The sequence below is a fragment of the Setaria viridis genome, chromosome 9, assembly GCF_005286985.2.
Source record: "Setaria viridis chromosome 9, Setaria_viridis_v4.0, whole genome shotgun sequence".
Taxonomy (NCBI): Eukaryota; Viridiplantae; Streptophyta; class Magnoliopsida; order Poales; family Poaceae; genus Setaria; species Setaria viridis.
Window position 1 is genome coordinate 18,073,654 of NC_048271.2, and position 23,495 is coordinate 18,097,148.

Genomic DNA, 23,495 nt, shown 5'->3' on the forward strand with positions numbered 1-23,495 from the left:
AAGTGGAAGTCTCACTTCCCTTCTTCTTCTTATCCTCCAAGTATTTCTTGCAGTTCCTAGACCAATTTCTCATATTTGCCCTTTGGCTTAGGCTTAGAGCTTGGGGGCTCATTAGGAACGATCTTTCCCTTGCCTTTGCCTTTTGGAGGCGTCCAACGCTTCCTCCTTTTGTTCTCCTTTTGGACCATCATCACATGAGTGGGGTTTTTCTTAATGCTTTTCTCAGTTGTCTTTAGAATGCCATGCAACTCAGCCAATGTTTTCTCCATGCCATTCATCTGATAGTTCAGAATGAATGGCTCATAGCTCGCCGGGAGCGACTAGAGAATGATGTCTATACCTAGGTCATCCTTGAGTTCAGAACCAAGTTTGTCTAGAGTCTCAATGTAAGCAATCATTTTGATCACATAGGGACTAATCGGGCTACCCTCCACCAGCTTGCATGCAAACAAGGACTTTGAGATGTTGTACCTCTAAGCCCTAGCTTGGTTCTCAAACATTCCACGCAGCCCCTCAATCATAGTGTGAGCATCCACATGCTCATACTACTTCTGTAGATCAGGAGACATGGTGGCAAGCATGAGACAACTGACGTTGAGTGCATCATCACAATGCTTCTAATAAGCTCTGCGGGCTGCAGCATTGGCATCAGCAGGGGGATCATCTAGGTATGGTTGCTCAAGAACATACTCAGTTTTCTCTTGCCTGAGAACAATTCTTAGGTTGCGGTACCAATCAATAATGTTAGCTCCATTGAGCTTTTCCTTGTCAAGCACAGATCGATCTACAACATAGGATAAAAATGCAAAGTTTTAGCACTAGGTTATGTACCAATCTTTTATTAACCAAATTAATAAAAGATACTTCCACTGTATCAACATCGTCTTCCCTCTAATGACATATAGTGGTCCAAGATCCATATTCACTAAAATCGTAGTGAGCTTTGGCTTCACTGCTAGAAAATTTAGTGACATAGGTAAACAACAGTTTGTTAATCATATCCCTATATGACTCTTGTTTGTTGGGCGGCATCCAATGCCCCGGCTCCCAACTCTATGCCATAAAGCCCAAAACCATTTTGATAACTTTGCTGAGTAAACCAATACTATGCTTGTGAATGTCCGACATCCACACCCTATTCATAATGATAGCTGATGGTACTTTACTTTGGTAAACCTACCACACAACGATCAAAATTGTAGGTGCAGCTAATGGTAAAAGGCATAAAAAACTCAACTTTTTTAAGGGAAGCTATTCTACCATGATAAAAACATCCCCCACATGTAAAGCATGAATAGAATAGTAAGATAGAAAAATAAACATCACAGGCATATAATCATATTATATCGTGAATAGTATGGCCTTTGGAATCATAGTGGTCTCCATCGCCATGGTTCCACCTTGATCTCCATCGCCATGGCTCCTGTCTTGTGGTGATCACCATCACCACCATGCTTGATAAGGCCTACTACACCTAATAGTTGATATATAAATTACATGAGAGATCAAGCATCACAAGTCGATACGCAGGTCATTGTACAATAAAGGGACAACCTCAACCCGGTTGTGTTAACTTGCAACATCGCAGGTTGCACAAATGTTACATACAAATCATCACATGACATTGAGTCCATACCATTCACATCATACCTTGCAAAAACAAGTTAAGCGTAGAACGTCTTCTTCCGAAATGATGCTAGGATATCACTACAGCAGATAGCAATGGCGGTTAGGGGGGAGCCGTCCCCCGCGGGTTTCAGGACCTGAAAACCTCACGGAATTACATAGATCGCATCTATGAAATTGCTATGGAAATCTCATCGGATTGATCACAACAACCCAATTTCTGAACCATTCAGAATATCTCAATTACCACTAGATCAATCATATTGATTAGTGTGACATGTGTACATGAGAAGACTGCAACACATGACCTCGATCTGCTGGCTCAATCCACTGACTATGCACACGACTAGCTCTAATGGTGATTCCACACGGTGGGGACAAGTCACGCGCACAATAGAGAAGGAGCACGAACTAATCTTTTTGGTCACATGATGCAATCTACTCAAACCCGTTCCATCCCCTTATGACCAAAATATCTAATCAAACCGTGCAACATAAGATCCATCACATGAACCTAACCGTAATAGATCATATCTACTACCATCACATATCACGTATATGTGCAAGATCCAGACTAAAAACTACGCAAGACGGCTCTGATGTCACTGTAGGGAAACGTGGGTACGCTACTCTAGCAATAACAATTACATGTACCACTTCACCTAGAAAACTTGTGAGTAGAGGAATCATGGATCGTTACCACTAGACGCGTGGCGCAACGGAACAAGAGTTGGGCAGCCGGTCCAACGTAGATGCGCGTCGGTGTAGAGGAAGTAGTCGATCAGATCGTCTCCTCCTCATCCTCGCCTCAGCAGCCGCCTCGCGTCGGTGTAGCCGATCAGCATAGCAGCAACACCTCCATGGAGTCCACACGTACAGGGAAGGAACGTCGTGCGCCGGTGTGCTAGCACCGCGCACGTGGCAGGGGTCTCGGGCTCAGGCCGAGAGGAAGTGACGGGTAGGGTTGCGGCGTGGTGGGATGGTGCGTCCCAGCCCCATCCCTCATATTTATAGAGCACACTAATGGGCTTCCAGGCTGAAGGTCCATTAGTTACCCTAATCTCTCATGAATCAATTATCCCTGGACCTTTAGTCCGAATTGTTATAATTGCCTCTCGGTCACATCACCAACATTATAGCGGAGCACTCTATATTCTACATGCATTGTTATTGCCTTGCAGTTCTTCCAAGCTCATTCGAAACTAAGGGTGAGCAACCACCCAACTGTCGTATTCTCCAAAAAAGGGTTTTAGTGGGGTCTTGCTCTTCCACAATTCCACTTAAGAGGATCGCTTGTTAATTGTTACAGGTCATACATGTACAATTCGACGTCTTTCAACCTCTCGCGACCTCCGGATCAAAAACAAACAAAGGACAGTTTGGTGCAACCAAAATAATACTGCATGTAGCGACTACATTCCCACAGGATTACAGGAAGACGCTTCCGTGTGCCGTCTACCTGCCTTGGGAGCCAGAGAAGGCAGAGGATTGCAATTGGGAGGTCCCTTTCAGAAACAAGGCAAGGACCCCGTCCAGATTCAGTTTTCTAGAAAGGTACGGTAGAGTTGAATGAATACAGTACCACAAACCGGGCATGTGCAGCTTAACCTAGAGACGTTTCTACTTTCCACACAACTTTACCTGAACTGGGGCTTCCAAAGCAGAGCGCCCTTCACATAGACGCAAACAGCAAAAACCACGCGAGGGTACATCATAGTCTGCAGAGAACTGGTAATCGGCCATTGGGGAACAGTCACTGAAGAAACTCGGCAGCAATAATGCTTGCCTTCCAATGCCATGCAAAGCTTACCAGGTGAAGAACATGCTCTGAACCATGTGCTTCAATGAAGAATTGTACCATCATTCAGCAGCAACCATGTCGACATTAACAGATAAACTCAATGCTCCACGTTCTAAAAAGAGTAACATATCACTATCGCATTCATCCAAGAAACAATTAAAATGGTAAAAAAAAGAAGAGAAGATAGCCTAAATGTCAACATTAAGATTAACTCAGACCAACGAGGGGGATAATATAACAAATCACCATATTCATCACCAAAAGGGAAATTAATTAATAAGTCATCACCGAGAGGGAAATTAAGTCTCAACGAGATACACAACAGAAGTGTACCATCTTCAATCACCAATCTGGTGACTACAACTCTAACATTTGAGTTCAATAGGAAGCAGCTGATACACTACAGGCAGTGATTGCTTATCAGAATCAGACAGATCGAGCTAGCCTAGGAGCTTCCCCTCTTCCGGGAAGCAGCAGCAGACCTGGAGCTACTCATACCGTCGCCTTGACGGGAGTATATGAAGCCAGGCTCTATGTTATCATCGTCACTATCTGCATCCAGGGCGAGGTGATTCTGGTAGGCCCGTCGCTGGACCTGGAAAACATTGTGGTAATAGCTTACAAGGCCTTTGCTGCCTTTAGAGCGGAAGGCGGCACGCAGTTTGCCCAGAAATTGTACTTGGATGTAGGCAGGTTGTCCTGGATAACGGTGTTGAATCTCCTCTCGTCAGACTTTGTCCATGTGAGTGCCGCATCCTCACCGGTTTGATGAAGCCCCATTTTATAAAAATGCTGAACCCAGACCAAGCTTCAGTTCATCTTTTTTCTCTGCCACATGAAGCCTGATACAATCAATGGAACCTGGTAACTGACAGCTGCAATCATCTTGTCTCCCCTTGCCAATGGAACCACCATCAAGGGCTTCATTACTTTCTGGAAGTAGAATAGGTTCTCCAAGAAACCTCAATTCGCGTCGGTCTTCAGAACGTGATGAAGGCTTCCCAGTCCATTCTGGAATGTCTGCTTGGCCACAAGGACGAATTGGTGCAGCAAATAACCTGTCAGTGCTCCGAAGTTCTCCCTCATTTGAATGTCCACTCTGCATGAACAAGGAACAATATGTTAGTGTTGTATATGCTCACTAGCTAGATCATTAGCACAAATTCTTACTTATGTATGTATAACAGCGGACAAGATTACATAAAAATAAAGATATTTCAGCACGAATAATACACTAATATCAATGACGTATTGTACTGACCTGAAACAGTGTATCTGAAATTAAAGAACAAGCTCAATTACGTTGTTAGCAAACAGTACAAAGGTAACAAATAAAATTTGAAGCGCAAAATTATTTATATTTGCATAGTGTAGAATTGGGAATTCAAAATGGCTAGAAAAATCTAACAAATAGATTGTACCATCACGAGTCATGACACAATGTTTGCTAGCTATGGTGGCCATAAAAGCAACTAAAATACCACAACTAATCGTGGTTGAGGCCAACATGCTAACATTAAACCAGTTTTACATGTAAGCAATACCACTTCGATTTAAATCAGCAAAAAAGAAGTTTTTGCAATTCAAATAGTTCATCTCTTGAAACATATTAGAAACCAGACATGAACCTAACAAAACTAGTGACAGATAATAAGACACTACAAGAAAAATGCTAATCTGTTAACAAAAGTATGGGATACCAGATCATGTTTCTTGTACTTTATGGATCATTATAGATCATTACATGGTTTTTGCAATGTTAACAAAGCAACCATAGTTGCAATCTTGGAGCTAGAGCACTAGCATGAATAACCAAGTGAGCATCTCACTTAACAATCAGTTAGAATTGTGGAGTTCTATTTATTATTTCAAAAAACACAAAATGGATCCAGGAAGAAGCCCAAGTACGTGTAGCCATGCACCTGAGATATGGATGACCGGGATACATGGAGCAAATTTCCTAAAGAGAAACAGGTTTGCATCCATTTTTTGCATTTGATATATATTTTGTTACCTCTGTGAATTCTGTAGTTTTAGGAAGGTTAGCAAAGTTAGTAACATTAATAAGCCCATTGCATCAAAATGGATGCACTGGCATGCATGCATAGACACCAACAGGACAACAATTAAGATTATGGGGTTGTGGCACGTCATTGCAGATAAATATGAGTGAGTGGTGGAAGTTGTGCCAAACATTTGAGTCCCTGCAACATAAGCACACTCTGAGGGCCTCTAGGTTATTTAGGTGGCCGTGTACAAATGTTGTTACCAAACCACCACCAGCCCCTCCCAGGTCGGTAAAATAGTTGACTGAGGGTTGATTATGTTGCGAACCGAAAACTTTTAGATATATAGTCGTATCGATATGGCTCAACCTGTAGTCACAATGTTCTCGCAAGGAAAATGGTATGCTACTTGTGAAAGGTTTTTTCAAGGTGGGGACGGGATTGTTCCCACATTCTCAAAATGTGGGATTTTTTGTTGTTTTAGCGGTGAGTTGATTGACTAATAGTATCGAGAGACTGATTTTCCTTAAATGGAAGGAGACAAACAAATAGGACTCTTGCCGGTAGAAGAAATTCTATCATAAGAACGGAAGGCCTTGGTCAATCAAGTCACGCCAAAACAACCATAACTCTCCTAAGAGCTGAACAAAATCTACTCACTTGACAAGTTCTAGATCTATCGGGTGAGTTGGGAAGACAAACAAATGGCATTGAGTGCAAACATGTGGACTCGAGCGGGCAACATGTGAATTAAGTGCTAATGAATGGTGAACTAGTTGCGTATAGAGACCATCTACAGGCAATGACAACGACAATCTCAGGAGATGGCTAACAAGCGACTATAGGTTGTTTCATATAACAAAGCATTCATTGAAGTTCCTACCATCTTCACACCGGTTATACTGGTTAGAGCAGTGAGCTTGAAAACCCCCTTGTCGATCCATGTTTCTACGCCTGGTATCGCTTCTTAAGACACACACCCAATGTTACGGTTGAGTTTTTTCATTAAAGGATCTGTAGTCAAAATCTCAAGTTACAAATCTTTGATCTCAGATTGAGATTAGTGTTTTGAATCTAGAGAAGCCATGAGCATGAGTCGAACCAAGGTGCATCCGCCTCAACTTTGCTAGTGGTGCCGCCAAATGTGTTAGCCATTGCGCTCAACATCATTGGTGAGCTCTAGCTCCACGCTCACGGACTTCTCTCCGGGGTGGAGATCCTGGAGGTCGAGTAGTGCTAGACTTCACATTAGTTGCCAAGAGAAGCCCGTCGTGTTCTTGCTAGCTGCTACTTGAGTTTGGCCATGTATGTGGCACTGCTAGAGTAAGTAACAATAGTGGCAACTCCATTCTAACACTTTAGTGATCCAACATGAAATGCATCATCAATCCAGGCAAAAATGAGCTAGCAAACATTTAAAACGTGATCCATCACCTTAAATAGACCATTATAATAGGGTGAGATCTTCCCTTGGGTTTTATAGGAATGGGGTGGGTGAAGAGGCGCAACCACTTGCATGGCTTGAAGGTATGGTCATGGTTTTGATGGTCAGAGTAGTGGTGTGTGAGCACCTAAGCTTGGAGAATACATTCATGAATGCTAGCAAGAAAGATGTTACAACCCATTAAGGTGGCATCAGCATCAGACATATCTACAACTCATCATGCATCAAAGTATACAAGGTATGTAATGCCTCTATCCCAAATTACAAGAAAAAAATTATACAAATTATGGAAACTAATGATTGGTCTTCTTTGCCCCTCATTGTGCTGCACCATTCCTCCGTGTCCACGAGCATCCCATCCCACCTATACCTGCCACTGCACCTACAAGCTTGCCCACTTGGCTCCCCTTCAGTGATCCTCCACATCACGCCCACCCCACTCGTGAGATGCTATGAGAGCCTCCTGCGCTCGCCTTGGCCGCAAGGATTGAGCCCTCTACCTCCTCTAGGTCTACGAGCATGACATGCGCGGTGATCCGTGACAGTATCAAGCTTTGCCTTTGCCAATGCCGCTACAATCTCATTGGCATTCTGCTGCAACTCCTGCAAATGCAACTTAATTTCCTTGTGCGCACGTGGCTTCTCAATTTGTGCTTTCTCTGTGCTTATGATGCTTCCCTGCCGACCTCCCTGCGTAGTGTGCAGCAGGCTCTAGCATGGGCACAGCATCATGGCTGATCCAGATGGAGATCTTGGTATCCACCAGTAGCGCACTTGAGATGGCCTATGCCAGCTTGAAGCACGACAACCCCTCGATGAGTAGCTTCCCAAAGCCCACGGAGGAAGACTTGCTTGGATCTGTGGGGGCAGAGGGAGCAAGGCGCGGAAATTTTAGGGAAGAGTCACTTTGAATCATAGGAACGAATTGAGCGGAGGCGAGGGCAGTCTCAGGAAAAGAATCGGAATGAACCTCAATGCACACAATGAATTTGGCAAAAATGACGAAGGCCACAACGACATATATTATGATACACAGGGAGTACATCACAGCCATAAAAGGCACATCATGGTTAAAGAGCTATATGCGTCATACCTAGCGATGAAAGGCATGTTTACATCCAAAAGCAGCAAGAGAGGTATTACACCCTTGCGTGCCTCAAATGTTGATGTAGTAGTTCCTTTTCTTGTGGAATGCTTCATTTATTATACGAGTAAGTTGGGCACCTCCCCTTTAAGTTCGGAAAGGATGGATTTTGGACAAAAAGGACACCAATAGACAAAGGATGCTAAGGAAGAAGGCAACACAATATTTGACCATGCATGACATATCCACCAGAGCTAATGATGCATTGAATGTTGATGATGGTGCTATGGTAGCCTCGACATCTCTCATTAGACGTCTTGCATTGGTGAGGAAGCAACTCTGCCAACATCAAAACTTGCATCCTTGAGTGGTGGTGGAGGAGGCCAACTTGGTCACGACCACTAATACTTCCTTTATGTATTAAGCCATGTTGGTGCTCTCACTATAGGCCATGGTGGAACTAGTGATTCGCTCAGTTGGTATGGGCTAAACTGATATTAGTGCATAGAGTTGATGTGGCTGGATTATTGGATGATGAATACGAACAGTAAGGATATAATGGTGCTCTCGCCCTCACGCAGGAGGCTCTCAGATGAGATTGATTACTTCTTGATTGCCTAATTCGAAAAAAAAAACTTCTTGCTTGCCTAAAACAATCTGCCGAGTCCTCTTAAGAAGAGACGGCCCTAACCAACCTGTAAATAATCTCCTAACGTTTCTCACTAAATCAAAACCAACAAAACAAACTATTCCATCCTTATCTCTTAAAGGAACTGAACCACGCTAGCCACTGCTAGCTGACGCCTGGGCCATCTGCTCCTTCTTCTTCTTGCGCAAAAACTACATAGCCATTGGCACCCCAGAACCATCTCATAGCCTGTCAATGGGGTCACATAGATGTCGATGTAGAAACGCTCTTGGCCAATGGTGATCGGGACCGCCAGACAGATGCCCGACGACAGGACACGATCCCCATTCGCCATGCCAACCGTAAGTCCGGAGCATGGCGTCGGGTGCAGTCCCGAACGAGTGGCATTTGTCGGTAGCAATGAAAGCAGTGCATCGACCCCGAGTCGACCAGGGCTTCTAGAGTTGAGGATGCAACGTTGGTGGCGAGTTGGATTGTGTCGCCGGTTTGCACACCTGTTGGAGCGTGAACAGACACCTTCGGATCGTCATCGACATCATCTCCATCTTCAACGTCGTTGGTGGCCACCTCTAGGAGGTAGATACCCCGCATCGGGCACTACTTGCAGTGGTCGCGGGTGAACTTTTCAGGGCAATTATAGCACCGGTCCTCGAGACGGCGTTGTTCCATTACCTCTGGCGTCCACACATGAAACGCGAGCCGCGCGGTGCCGCGGCGTGCTCAACAGTGGTGGTGTCGAGCCGGACACATTTTGCATGGCCAGCCACTACGGGAAAGACTAAAGTTGCCGAGTGTAAAATGTTCGCCGAGTGCATTACCTCGGGCACTCGGCAAAGGCCGTGTTTGTCGAGGGTATCCACGAAAACACTCGGCAAACATTTTACACTCGGCGAAAATACTATTTGCCGAGTGTAAAAAAAAACACTCGGCAAACTCACGGGGGACACTCGGCAAACAACAGACACTCGGCAACCCTTAAGCACGTGACCAGCACGTGCGGCGTCCGTTAGGTGGTGTGTGCCGAGCGTTAGTTGTTTGCCGAACGGCAAAGATCAAGGTTTGCCGAGTGTTAAATGCGACACTCGGCAAAGATCAATGTTTGCCGAGTGTTTTGATGGGACACTCGGCAAACATGAAGATTTGCCGAGTGTTTTTTGAGACACTCGGCAAAACTAAAATATTTTTTCCCTCCTCTACCCTCCAAACTTTTTGTACTCCCCACATATGATATTTGGCACTGCATGTTAGAAGGTGGACTATTTATTGACCTGTTTGCTATATTTAAAGAATTAATTTCATTTAGAGTAATTTGTTGATTTAAGACAAATTTGAACTACATGTGGTTGGAATCATGGAATAATATGAGTGGAAAAATCATATTCATGTTAGTTAGTCCAAATTGAGGTCTCATCCGAGAAATGAAAAAAAATTTCGAACATTTTGTTAAGGAAACACGATTACGAACGTGTGATCGAATGATTTTTTAATTCTCAAAAATACAAACAAAGTTTGAAAATCACGAGATTTTCCAGGATGCTATGATTTCATATGCGGAGGCTGTGGTAAAAAATTGAGAAGGTTTCGCACAAATTTTGACATATGATGCTTAGAATTCGAAGCATCTCCGGAGAGGATTCATAGAAGTTGGAAGGATCCGGTAAGATTTTGAGTCGAATTGATACTTGAATTTGTCATTTAGTTTAAATTTTTTTATAGGCCCTAGACAACATAGATTGGTTCATGTCAAATTTTGGGAATTTTTCGGATCCGTTTGATAATTTTTATTTATTAATTGCAAGTATATGAATTTAATAGATATAAATTCATGAGCTATAAATCCATGAAATAATGGAATAATATTAGTTAAAAAATGAAATACACAATGTTTAGTGAATTTGACTAGGTTTTTGCAAAGTTTATAGACTTTTAATTACTAAAACCGGTTTGCACATGGAATATAACTACCTATTTGCCGAGTGCCGCAATGGGGCACTCGGCAAAGCATTGGTTTCCCGAGTGTCACCCCTAGGATACTCGGCAACGTGTCCGTGGGTCCACCAGCGACGGCCCCGTTCCAAAATCTGAAAAAAATAAAAAAGGCCTTTGCCGAGTGCGTGCGATCTAGCACTCGGCAAAGCCTAGAGATTAAGCCGGCCCACACCTCCACCCTAACTCACACACACGCACACACCCACACACCCACACGCGCCACCCGCCCGAGCCGCCAGCCCCGCGCCGCTCGCGCCGCCCGCCGGACCCGCACCGCCTGACGCGCCGCGCCCAGACCCGCGCCACCCGACGCGCCGCCCCCAGACCCACGCCGCCCGGCCGCCCGCCCCGCACCCCCCGCGCCGCCCGACACGCCGCCCCCGGCCGCCCACGGGCGGCCCCTGCGTCGGCCCCGGCCGCCTCCCTCCGTCCCCGCGGGCTGGCCCTTGCGCCGCCCCCGGCCGGCCCCCAACCCCTGGTCGCCGGCGCGCTCCGCCCGCCCCACCGGTGGCACCCCGGCCCCCGACACGCCGCCCCCAGCCCCGGCACTAAGGTGAGTTGATTAAAGTGAATATTATCTGCAATACTTGAATATTTGAAATATTATCATGCTTAAACTGCATTGTCTGAAGGAGTTATTCTAATACACCATCTTTGTGTGGCATACATGAAAATGAAATCCCAGGGTAGCTTATAACTGACTTGTCACTTGGAGGTTTGCATTAAGTATCAATGCTTGTTGTGGAGTCGGCCATCGTGCCGTTGTGTTTGTTGTAGATGTGATTGTCGGCCATTGAGCCATTTATTTGATGTAGGTTATGGAAACCTCCCCGTGCAGGGGAGGTGCTGTTGAAATTTTAACTTGATAGTAGTATGTTCTTTTTTTTAGGAGAGCCTACGTTACCGTCCTCGAGTCGCCACTTTGCAGGATAGAAAGGTGAGGCATCCTACACCTCTCTTTTCGTATGATGTTCGTATATCACGTAACCTAGTTAGGTGTCTCCTGTACGAAAGAGATATGGTTGGAAATATGCAAATCTTTGCATATCTATAACCGTATCTGTTTCGAATTGTCCATGTTTTTTGGACAGCCCGAGGATGTGTAGGTGGGTTTAGCATCCATGGTCTATTCTGATCCAAGATGAGTTTCGGCAGCACCTCCCTGTTGTTCTCCGGATACAAAATCTCCCATCAAGGACGTGTATCTGGAGAACAGCGGGGAGGTGCTGCCGAAATTCTATCTCGGGTCGGAGTAGACCATGGATACTAAACCCACCTACACATCCTTGGGTGGGATTACAACCTATCTTCACCTAATAGACAATATAGAAACGTGTATATGCAATGTGAATTTTGTATTACTTGCTTATATGCTAGAGGATGGAGGATCGTCAGTGGATGTACACGGGTCGCACTAGTCAGAATACGTTGACCAATGAATGCTTTCTTTGAACGGGTGTTTGCAAGTGTCAAAGGAGCTAGATCGACTTGGTGTCCGTGTAGCAAATGTGGAAACATGCGTCGGCAAACCAAGCTAGACATGGGCAAACATCTTGTGAAGAACGGATTTACGTCAGACTACACCAGGTGGATCTACCATAGTGAATCTGATCGTGGGAGAGAGGAGGTCTTGAGACAACGCATCGAGGATTATGATGATGATGTCAGGGTGGGAGACATATTAAATGACTATCATGAAGCACACTTCGATGAAGCACGTAGGGAGGAGGAGCCAGAGGCTACCGCAAAGGCTTATTACGAAATGTTGTCTGCGGCATAGGAACCCCTTCATGGGCATACCAAGGTTTCTCAACTAGATTCCATTGCACGTCTAATGGCCGTGAAGTCCTAGTTTAGCTTGAGTCGAGACACCTTCGATATTATGTTGACAGTTTTTGGGAGCCTGAGGGTCACATCTTGCCAAAAGGCATGTATGAGGCACAAAAACTCCTTCCTGCACTTAAGATGCCATACGAGCAAATACATGCTTGCCCGAAGGAATGCATCTTATTTAGGAAAGAGTATGCGGAAGCAAAGTACTGTGTGAAGTGAGAATCGTCTAGGTTCCTGGAGGTAGACTCTGGTGATGGTCAGAAGAAGCAGCTTGCAATCCTCGTGAAGATCCTACGGTACCTTCCTTTCATACCGAGGATCCAACGGCTTTACATGGCTGAAGAATCTGCCAAACAGATGACATGGCATAAAAACGGATGTCGATACAATGCTGAGAAGCTGGTACACCCATCCGATGGTGAAGCCTGGACAAGGTTTGATGCGATTTATCGTGAGAAAGCTCTAGAGGCCCGCAATGTACGTGTTGCGCTGGCAACAGATGGGTTTAATCCTTATGGAATGGCGGCCGCCCCGTACACCTGTTGGCCCATTTTTGTTATCCCCCTGAATCTCCCACCTGGCGTCCTCTTTCAACGATATAATATATTCTTATCGTTGATAATTCCAGAGCACCCAGGGAATAATATGAGTGTGTACATGGAGCCTCTGATTGATGATTTGCTCCGTGCTTAGGAGGAAGGGGTATGGACATATGATCGAGCTACAAAGACAAACTTCAAGATGCATGTTTGGTACCAGTACTCCCTGCATGACTTGCCGGCATATAGGATTTTCTGCGGATGGTGTGTTCACGGGAAGTTCCCATGCCCAGTATGTAAAGCATCTTTGAAGTTCATTTGGTTGTCGAAAGGTGGCAAGTATTCTTCGTTCGACAAACATCGACAATTCCTCCCTCCTGACCATCCATTCAGATGAGACATCAAGAACTTTACGAAAGATGTCGTAGTTACAGACCCCGCACCGCCGATGATGACAGGGGCCGCAGTTCATGCTCAGTTAGACACTCTCGAGGTTAATAATGAAGAAGGTGGTTTTTTGGGATATGGCGAGCAACATGCTTGGACGCAAAAGTCATGCTTGTGGAACCTCCCCTATTTTTATGACCTTCTTGTTCCACATAACATTGATGTAATGCACACGGAAAAAAATATCGCCGAGGTAATTTTTGGTACAATCATAGACATTCCTGATAAGACAAAGGATAACGTTAAGGCTAGAGTGGATCAAGCGAGGTTGTGCAACAGACCAAAGCTAAACATGGTGCCTCCAAGAGCTGGCAAGTCGTGGAGGAAGCCTAAGGCCGATTTCGTTCTGACGAAGGCCCAAAGGAGGGACGTACTAGAATGGTTCCAAACGTTAATGTTCCCTGATGGCTATGCAGCGAATTTGAAGAGAGGAGTGAATTTAGCAACTATGCGAATCAACGGGCGCAAGAGTCATAATTACCATATATGGCTTGAGCGCCTACTTCCGGTGATGGTTCGAGGCTATGTCCCTGAGCATGTGTGGCAGGTGCTAGCGGAGTTGAGTAATTTCTTCCGCCAGCTTTGTGCGAAGGAGTTATCTCGTACCGTGGTTGCAGAAATGGAAACAATGGCGCCTGTGTTGCTCTGTAAGTTGGAGAAGATCTTTCCACCATGCTTCTTCAATCCAATGCAGCATATGATTCTACACCTCCCGTGTGAAGCACGAATTGGGGGGGCCTGTGCAGGGTCATTGGTGCTATTCAATTGAGAGATGTCGAAAGGCTAGTCGAAATTCGACAGTCATCCATGTTACCAAGAGACGATGTCTATATTGTGGCTCAACAGGCCACGCAAGTTTATTATTTGTCATACCCGTGCCAAACCGACAACCGTCTTAAGGGTTGGGATGTTGTGTACAAGGTATCGCCACACGGTAAACTACCTGTACCAAACATTGAAGATTATAATATAGACCCAACACGTACGAAGGAGAGTTATTCCAAGAAGATGGGCTCGAAGGGAGTTTTGTGATAGTTTTAACCAAAGCGATCGGAATGGAAGTAGACAACGAAAGGGTTGCTGAAGAGGACGCTGGAGACGAGGTTCAGAATGTGAAGGACTTAGAATTACTTCAACGATTACAATTAGCTAATGACAGTGATGACGACATTCCTCCTTTGGAGCACGGGCTTGACTATATCGACACGCGTGATAGTGATGATGAGACTTATGATCCAGCTAATCCCGGTCATGATGATTATTTCTAATACATTTATGAGTCGTACTAATTTATTTATAATTTATTTATAATTTGCATATCTTCCTAATTATGTTTTGTTTATCTATGCTGACTAGTTTACTCTTTTTAATTGCAGGTCATTGCAATGGTGGGCTTCACGTCGATTTGCAAGAGACTGGCTGCTACAGGGACTGGTTCAGGGTCAGGGTCACGTTCAGGGAGCGGTCGAGGAAGGTGTCGAGGTAGGCCTCGACGTAGGGTTGAGGAGGAGGAGGAGGTGGTCCAGAGGCCTCGAGGGAAGGGTAAAGTGGCGAGGCCCCCGTCACCTGAACCTGAGGTGGAGGAGGAGGAGGAGGAGGAGGAGCTACCTTCCGCACACGCCTCTGGGGACGACGAGCAGGAGGAGGCGGAGGAGGAGGAGGAGCAGGAGCAGGAGGGGGACAGGGAGGCAGGGGATGCCCAGTCCAAGATATGGTTGCGAGGTCATTCATCCCTCCCGAAGCGTCCGATACCTGAGCATTTACGCCCGCTGTTTAAACCGGTTGGGACCAAGTAAGTAACTTTAAATATTCTCAATAATGTTCTTATGTTGAAAGTTACAAAAACTAATAATTTATATTAATCACTTGTGCAGGAGTTGGATTAAGCTCAGTGGGGGTGACCACAACCGTAAGGCCAACGGGATCCTTGGCCTTTTGTGCAGAGTTCACTTCCCTGACTTGGTGGTGTACGCCGGACAGCAGCAGCTAGCCTACACGTGGGACCACTACGTCGCCGCCCCCGACGTCCCTGATCGTCAACAGAGGAGATTCCCCAACATAGCAGAGCGGGTGAAGGCCGAGCTGTGGGTAAGTACTCCTCGCACTAAATTGCTCAATACATCACCTACGTTCGACATTCTTGAAATAATAATTGTATACATCGCGTCTATATGCAGGATTTCTATAGATGCCAAGAGGGATTCGAGGCCAAGTCGAAGGCCGTCTCTGATGTAGCCACCAAGAAGCTCGTGAAGGACATGCATTACGAGGCGCGCATCTAGGCCATCATCGAATTCCACGCTCAATACAGACGGATGAAGGTTAGTAAAGAGAAGGCAAGGACAATGAACCTGACCAAGGACCAATTCATGAGGGTAAGTAAAGAACGTTGATACTTACTTTATTTAAGATTAATTAGGCTCAATTTATTTTTTCATATGTCACACGCTTGATGATGTAGGTGCCTCCGTGGTGGTGTCGTGCGCATATCCAGTGCTGGGAGAAGATGGTCGACGTGTGGTTGGAGTCCGGGTGGTTGGAGAACCACCTTGCTTGCCGGCAACGGCGTTTGCAGATGCCGACTGCACCACACCATCAAGGTAGCCTAAGCCTTGATGAATATAGAGAAAAATGGGTACGCAACTTCAATTCTTTATTCTAACGTTCAATTCTACATAATTCCTAATCATTTTGTATTTTTTACCGCAGTCGTCGTCACATGATGGCCGACCTTGCTCCCAGCTCAAGGCATGGGTCCTCTCCAAAAAGGGCAAGGCAACGGCCGATATCGATTTCAACCCGGACGACCCGTCCGAGGCGTACAACCATCCTAGCATACACAATCACGTCACCGAGTATACAGCGATGGCTAGGGAGGTTCACGGGCCAAACTTCGATCCGAGCTCCAAGGACATTGATGGAGAAATCGTGATGAGGGTGGGAGGAGGCAAGAAGCATGGCTGATATTGGATTGGCGATGACGTAATCGACACGGCCTCTACTCCCACTCTCTCCCAGATCCGAGCAAGGAGCACGGACTCGAGCCCGACGATATGGCCACGACCCACCACTACACAATTCCAGATGGAGGCTCTCCAGGTTCTTTCTCTTCCATTCATCGTTCGTTTGTTGTTATACTTTAGCTTTGCATTATAACATTGCAATGAAATATTGTAGGCCCAAGTGGAAGCTGCAAGGAAGAAACAAGAGGAGATGGCGGCGCAGATGGAGGACATGCGGCGAAGGATGGAGGAAGAAAATCGGATGAGGATGGACCAGATGTTCCAGTACATGCAGAATTTTGCTTCGAGCATGGGTCAATCTTTGCCTCCACCACCGCCGATGCTGTTCTCTCCGCCTCAGCCACCCACAACTACTCCTGTGAGTCACTTGACACATTGTGCTTAAGATTGAATACTTTAATTTTGACAATTTTAGATGTTAGCTCAAAATGTCCTATCCTATGTGCAGAATCAATTGGCGGCTTCGAATAATGAAGATCAAGATTTGTCGCAGTGGTCTCCTTGGCCTCCATGGAACTAGACTTGGTTGTGAACTTGGTTGAAACTAAATTGTGACTTGAACTTGGATTTATGGATTGTTTTGTGCTTATGTTGGATTATGCCTGTGATGTTTATGAATAATGCTTCTAATGGTGGTTGTGAATTATGCCTGTGATTGTTTATTACAAATGCCTGTGATGATGTGTATTGTGAATTGAGAGGGGTCCGTTATACGTGACAAAACAGGTAAAAAAGAGGAGCCTTTGCTGAGTGTTTTGGCTTTAACACTCGGCACTCGGCAAATTAAGTGTTTCCCGTAGTGAGCGTGTTTGGCGTGGATGTATACATGGCCAACCGGACCGCACGGCACGGCATTGGCACGGGCACGGCGCGGCACGGCACGGCACTATGCGGCACGGTGGCTTAGCCCTGCTGTGTCGTGTAGTGCCGTCGTGCCGACATTTTGGCCCTGGCATGGCCCTACGGGCGGTTAGCCGTGCCGTGCCGTGCCGTGCTGTCGAGCACGGTAGCCCGGCGTGCCCGCACCGACCTGAGGTTGCACCACCCGCTCCGTCGTCGCCGTGGCGCTAGGTGCTGAGGGAGGCTCGCCCGCGGGGGGCCGTGCTGCCGCCGCCTGCGCGCGCCCGCGGGCCGCCTGCGGTCGCGTGGGAAAAACAGAGACGTGGAAGAGAATAGAGAGTGAGGAACTCTAGGGTTTCCACGATTATATATGACTTGATGTGAATCTAACGGCTCTGGTTTAGTTAGGAGGTCCAACGACTGATATTTATCAGGCCAGCATAGTGCCGGCCCATTAAGCGTGTCGTGCCCGTGCCGGCACTGCGGACCAGATTGGCAGCCCAGGCTCGGCACTACCTACAGGCCGTGCCGGGCACTGGCACGATGGCGTCATGCCGGGCCGTTCCTGGGCCGTGCTTCTTAGTGCCGTGCTTGGGCCGACCCGTAGTGCCCAAGCCAAATGGCCAACTATATGTGGATGGAGGAGATGCAAAACTAGCTACGGGACATGGCACAGTGCACGCTGGCACCAACGTGTGGCCATGCCGTCCTTGACCTGGAGACGGTGTTTGTGCACCCGAGCTTATGCCATGGCGTGTTTGAAGGATTCTAGCTTGAGCATCTCAATGTCCATGCGGAGCGCGGTGAAGATATCTATTTGCTGCTCCTCCATCACACCAACATAGCATGCTAGGAGTTTCAAGAATGGTCCTGGTACTCGTCGACTATGCTGGTGTGCTGGCTCGCCCAAGGGGTTGCTGCGCACCGGCCCATTAAGCGTGCTGTGCCCGTGCCGGCACTGCGGGCCAGATTGGCAGCCCAGGCCCGGCACTACCTACGGGCCGTGCCGGGCACTGGCACGATGGCGTCATGCCGGGCCGTTCCTGGGCCGTGCTTCTTAGTGCCGTGCTTGGGTCGGCCCGTAGTGCCCGAGCCAAATGGCCAACTATATGTGGATGGAGGAGATGCAAAACTAGCTACAGGACGTGGCACAGTGCACGCTGGCACCAACGTGTGGCCATGCCGTCCTTGACCTGGAGACGGTGTTCGTGCACCCGAGCTTATGCCATGGCATGTTTGAAGGATTCTAGCTTGAGCATCTCAATGTCCATGCGGAGCGCAGTGAAGATATCTATTTGCTGCTCCTCCATCACACCAACATAACGTGCTAGGAGTTTCAGGAATGGTCCTGGTACTCGTCGACTATGCTGGTGTGCCGGCTCGCCCAAGGGGTTGCTGCGCACCGGCAGACCGAATCGCTTGTTGAGGCCATCAATGAATTTCTCCCACGTCCATGCGGTAGTACCACTGTTGCGCTGCTCCTTCCATGTAGAAGGAGGCCGTCCAGACCTTCTGGTCTTCTAGTGTCCCTTGGGAGCGGAAAAACTGGTTACACTTGTGCAACCAGCCCAGCGAGTTGTTGGCGCCATTGTATCTTTACCACTAGGGAAACGACCATTTATACTGGTCCCTAACCCCCCTAGTCACGCGATTTTCACGCGTAATATGCGCGTGCGCACTCCATGGGATTCGAACTCACAACCTCAAACCTCGCGCGAGCCTTCCTTACCATCTCACCTACTACACATCACATGTGATGAAGGTATATATGCTTTTTTTAGTAACCCGTGGAGAGACATTTGGTGTTATGACCCGGTACTAAAAATTCTAGGTCATAACACCACCCGGTACTAAAGGGTCACTTTTAGTACCGGGTGGTGTTATGACCCAGTACTAAAAGGCCTCCAGGGCCTTCCAAATTTGGATCCGGTACTAATGCTAACATTAGGGCAAGTACATTACTACACGTCAGCGGTCTCATAGGTCGTCTCATGCAGTGCCATGTAGAATTTTTGATGATGTGGAGGAGAGAGAGCGAGGAGAGAGAAAGAGGTCGTTGCTTCGCAAAACAACCACCTTATGAGCTAAATTGTAGGACTACGAGACAACTTAACAACCATTGTACGAGTTATTGTTGCCATGCAACTCATAATATTTTATTTTTCTTATGCACAAATTAAGGAATTATATAAGACAACTTATAGGACAACCCATTGTACAGGTTACCTATTGAATCGTCTCAAGATTACGTGTCAATGCATGAGACCGTCTATTAGACGACACCAATGTACTTGCCCTTAGTATCGGGTCAAAATGCAACCGGCACTAAGGCCGATAATGAATGCTCATATTTCTAGTAGTATTAGGAAACTGGAGCTTGTGGATGCCATGTGGGGGTGGCGCGAACTTGTGTTGATCGTTGGCGGATGATGATGAGTCAAAGCGGCCTTGTTTATCCAGGATCTAGGTTTGAGATTCTTCAGGGAGGCCGAGATCGCGCCATTCTCTTGCCGATGGGTCACCAACGATTTGCCGCCCAGGTCACCGACGACCTTAACTAGCCGGTCAATCTCGTCCTAGAAGTCGTCGTGTTTGACATACTCATCTCCCATTGATGCGTGGATGCGATGGACTTAGCAGCGATGATGGAGAGGGTGGATGGGTGGTGGAGTGCACAGGATTTCCCGGCTGATACCAGAGTTGATATATCTAGATTATTGGATCATGAATACGAACAGCAAGGAGGTAGCTCTTGCCTCTCGCCCTCATGCAGGAGGCTCTGAGATGGCACGGATTACTTCTTGCTTGCCTAAAACAATATGTCGAGACCTCTTAAGAAGAGCCGGCCCTAACTAACTTCTAATCAATCTCCTAATGTTTCTCGCTAAATCAAAACCAACAAAACAAACTATTCCAGCCTTATCTTTTAAAGGAATTGAACCACGCTAGCCACTGCTACTAGCTGACGCGTGGGCCATCTGCTACTTTTTTTTCTTGCGCAGAAACTTTGCACCGAAGAACTTGTCCACAAAAAGATTGTAGTCGTGGGAGGTTTAGGGACGGGCACTGGATAAGGTTCTGTGATGTAGCACTCTTGATGCCATTCCCAACACCCAATAGGAGATAGCAGAATGGTCCTCGCCCACAGCGACATGATGCTGTCACAGATGGGTGATGGTGAGGCAGACGCACGATGGTGGTCAGCAAAGAGAAGAGGAAAGAGAGGCTTCTCTTGATGTAGTTGGACTCAGTTGAAAGAGCTGGGCCTCTTTACACAGGTAGCTCCCTAACACCATGGAACAATCAAATAGTGAAATAGAGACCTGATATGGTAGCATTCTAATCTTACCCAATTTACTCATAGTAAATCTAATATAAAAGATAAAATGTTCTTCCTTAATAGATATAATTCGCCATTGGTACGAAGACCTTTAACAGAACAATATTGTAATTGATGAAAAATGACCAAATCCTATATTGAGTGAAACGAAATCAAAATGGTCAAGCGATGTATTACCTGCGGCGAGGTAGGCTCTTTTGCAAGCATTCGGCGGCTCCGTAACAGAGCCACTGTGGAGATGTGGACGCAGTAGTCCTCCCCCATGACACCGGGTTCAGCTGGGCTCTTCGCGACATGGCGTACCCAGTTGAGCATCCCCTCCAGCCTCTCACCACTGAGGCAAGCATTATCCCGTAGCCAAACCGCGGTGTCGAAGTGGTCCCGGGGATCAGTATCAATCCCCGGTGCAGCTGGGCTCTTCGCCATGAAACGCACCCAGTTGTGCATCCCAACGAGCTGGTCCCTCTTCCTCTTCAGGTGCGCCGATCCAGCGTTCGTGGGGTCCTTGGTCGGCGACAGGAACCTGTCCTTCGTCGAGCCCAAGCGCTGGCCGGCATTGCCGCTGCTCTCGACCACCTTGTGGTCCTCTAGTGGTATATCGAAGGTCTGATCCAGGAGCTCAAGGTACTTACGATACATCAGCTTGACGGCCATGTCGGCGGCGGGGTCGAGTCCGACAGCCTCGGCAACGGCCGCCCAGGACGCGACGGCGGCGAACCCTCCGCGAGCGCGCATGGCGAGGAATAATCGGAGAAGCTCCACCTTGTGGCCGCCCTCGAGCGGCGGCGTCGGGATCGTGAGGCACGAGGCCGCCTTCGGGTCCCACGCCTCGGCGAGGAAGGCCGCGAGCACGGCGTCGAACAGAGCGGACGCGCTCGCGTCCGTGAGCTCGGCCTCCGGGATCTCCAGCTTGGCGAGGAGCCCGCGAGCGCGGAGCTCGCCAACGACGCCGAGCATGGCGACCAACGCGTCTGATGGGACGTGGACCGGGGGCGCCGCCACCGCCGCTTGCGATGCAAACGCGCCATGGGCCGGCTCGTGGCCGGGACTTGGGCCCGAGGCGTTTGATTTGAACGCGGGCGCGGAGGAACCGCAATTCGAGGGAGGTGATGGGGGTGGGGCAGGACTTCCGGCCGAGCCCCTTCGACTTGGGGGAAAAATAACTCGGATGCTTCTCCTACCTTTCCATCTCCAAGTTGGGAGAAGAGAAATTAGTTTGGAGGAGAATGGCTTTGCCTCTTGAGCTAAATCTTGACCTACGTCCTTTCAATGATTGGGGAATTGCACTTCTTTGAAGGAAACCCTAGATTTATTTGGTGAAGGAGGAAGGGAAGGAGGAGAGAGGAAGGAGAAAGGTTAAAGGGTTATGTGGCGTCGCATATGGTTCTAACTTTTGTGAGGTGGACCACCTAACGGACATGTTACCAGTGATGCAAGTTGTATAGCAGAAACGGCAACAACAACATATAAGCTATCATATTTAATTATTTATAAACATATCACAGTTCTTCTAAAAGATGACTATTAGTCGTTAGTGTTTTGTTGACAATGTGATGTAGCCTAGATTTTTTAGCTGCTTGGTTCGTTCATGGTTGGCCGTTGGCGTAAAAGATTCCTCTTAGTACAAACTACAGAGTATCAAAGCATGTTAACAGTCACGTCCTCCATGTTTCTCGTTTTGCATTTCTTATCAATCATTGGGCTTCCCGGCCGGGTGTTTAATATGTGATTACAGAACTTTTGAATTGAAACGTAGACTAACAAATAAAGAAAACATTCACCAAGAGCGGTGCCAAATTCTGGCATCTTTACTTTTGCATTCTAAAAGGTGGGCCATGTAAGAACATGAGTTCAAGCGGAGATTATATCCAGCCAAACAAAATCTACCCACAATCACCCAAACAGGCAAATACCCGGTGGACCCGGATTGGCGCAAAACGGGATGCAGAAAACACAGAACCGATGTTTCTGCAGCGTCCCTCTCTGCCTGCGGCGGAATTGAATTCCACGCGCACCGCCCCAGAGTGTTTGCGCACCAGCGTCGCAGCGTACAAAACATTTCCGTCTTTTGTCGTTCCTCCCCACCAAACCTCGGGTGCGTCACGCCGTGACCGTGATCGCGGCAGGTTCCTGCTAGTGCTAGTGCACGCGCGTCGCGCGACGCCCACCACCCTCGCGTCCGTCCTCACGCGCGCCTTCGATCGCCAGCCGGCGCCGGCGCGTTCCTCCCCGCCGTCGCCGGCCGGCCAGCCACCCGGTGCGGGGGCGATGATGACAACCCCACCACACTGCTTTGTGTTGTATGGTGACTCAAATCCTACTTAATTAGAACTTAATACGGGTGTACTATTAGGACTCTTAGTTTTACTAAGACTTAGCGTTGAATCTTATCCGGTGTAGGACTCCTACTTGCATGTATGAACAAGGGATTGGAGACTAAGAATCAATAAGTAAAGGGCAAACACCAAGATCTTATCCGAGGCTTGTGAGAGGCAATTAGGATCGCTCAAGAGGGATAGGCTAGACAGTTCTATAGCACTAGATTCTTGTATAAGGCAAAAATCAGAGAGTATTAAAAGGGTCAAGTAGGGTTGTGAGGAAGCAACAATCACTTGTACTCTTTTGGAAGTTATGCTTAAAGAACTCGCGGTCAGTTTTGCCAAAATCCTATTCTCTTTGTTGCGGTTATTTCAACGCTATCATTTACGGTTTTCCACGAGATTCATCTATGTGGTTATTGATACGGTACAAGCTCGTGTCGTACATGCAATATCCTTTCTAGATCCGGACGATGTTGCACATAATGAGGAGTATCAGATTCTAACACTTTGCACCATCATCGGGTGATCGACAGACCAGTCGTACCAGCCTGCA

The 23,495-nt window shown here is 47.3% G+C and overlaps 1 pseudogene; it reads right to left on the reverse strand.

Moving 5' to 3' along the window:
* Window positions 1–3,872: 3,872 nt before the first annotated feature.
* LOC140221123 (AT-rich interactive domain-containing protein 2-like) lies at window positions 3,873–21,578 on the reverse strand (annotated as a pseudogene).
* Between the last annotated feature and the right edge of the window lie 1,917 nt (window positions 21,579–23,495).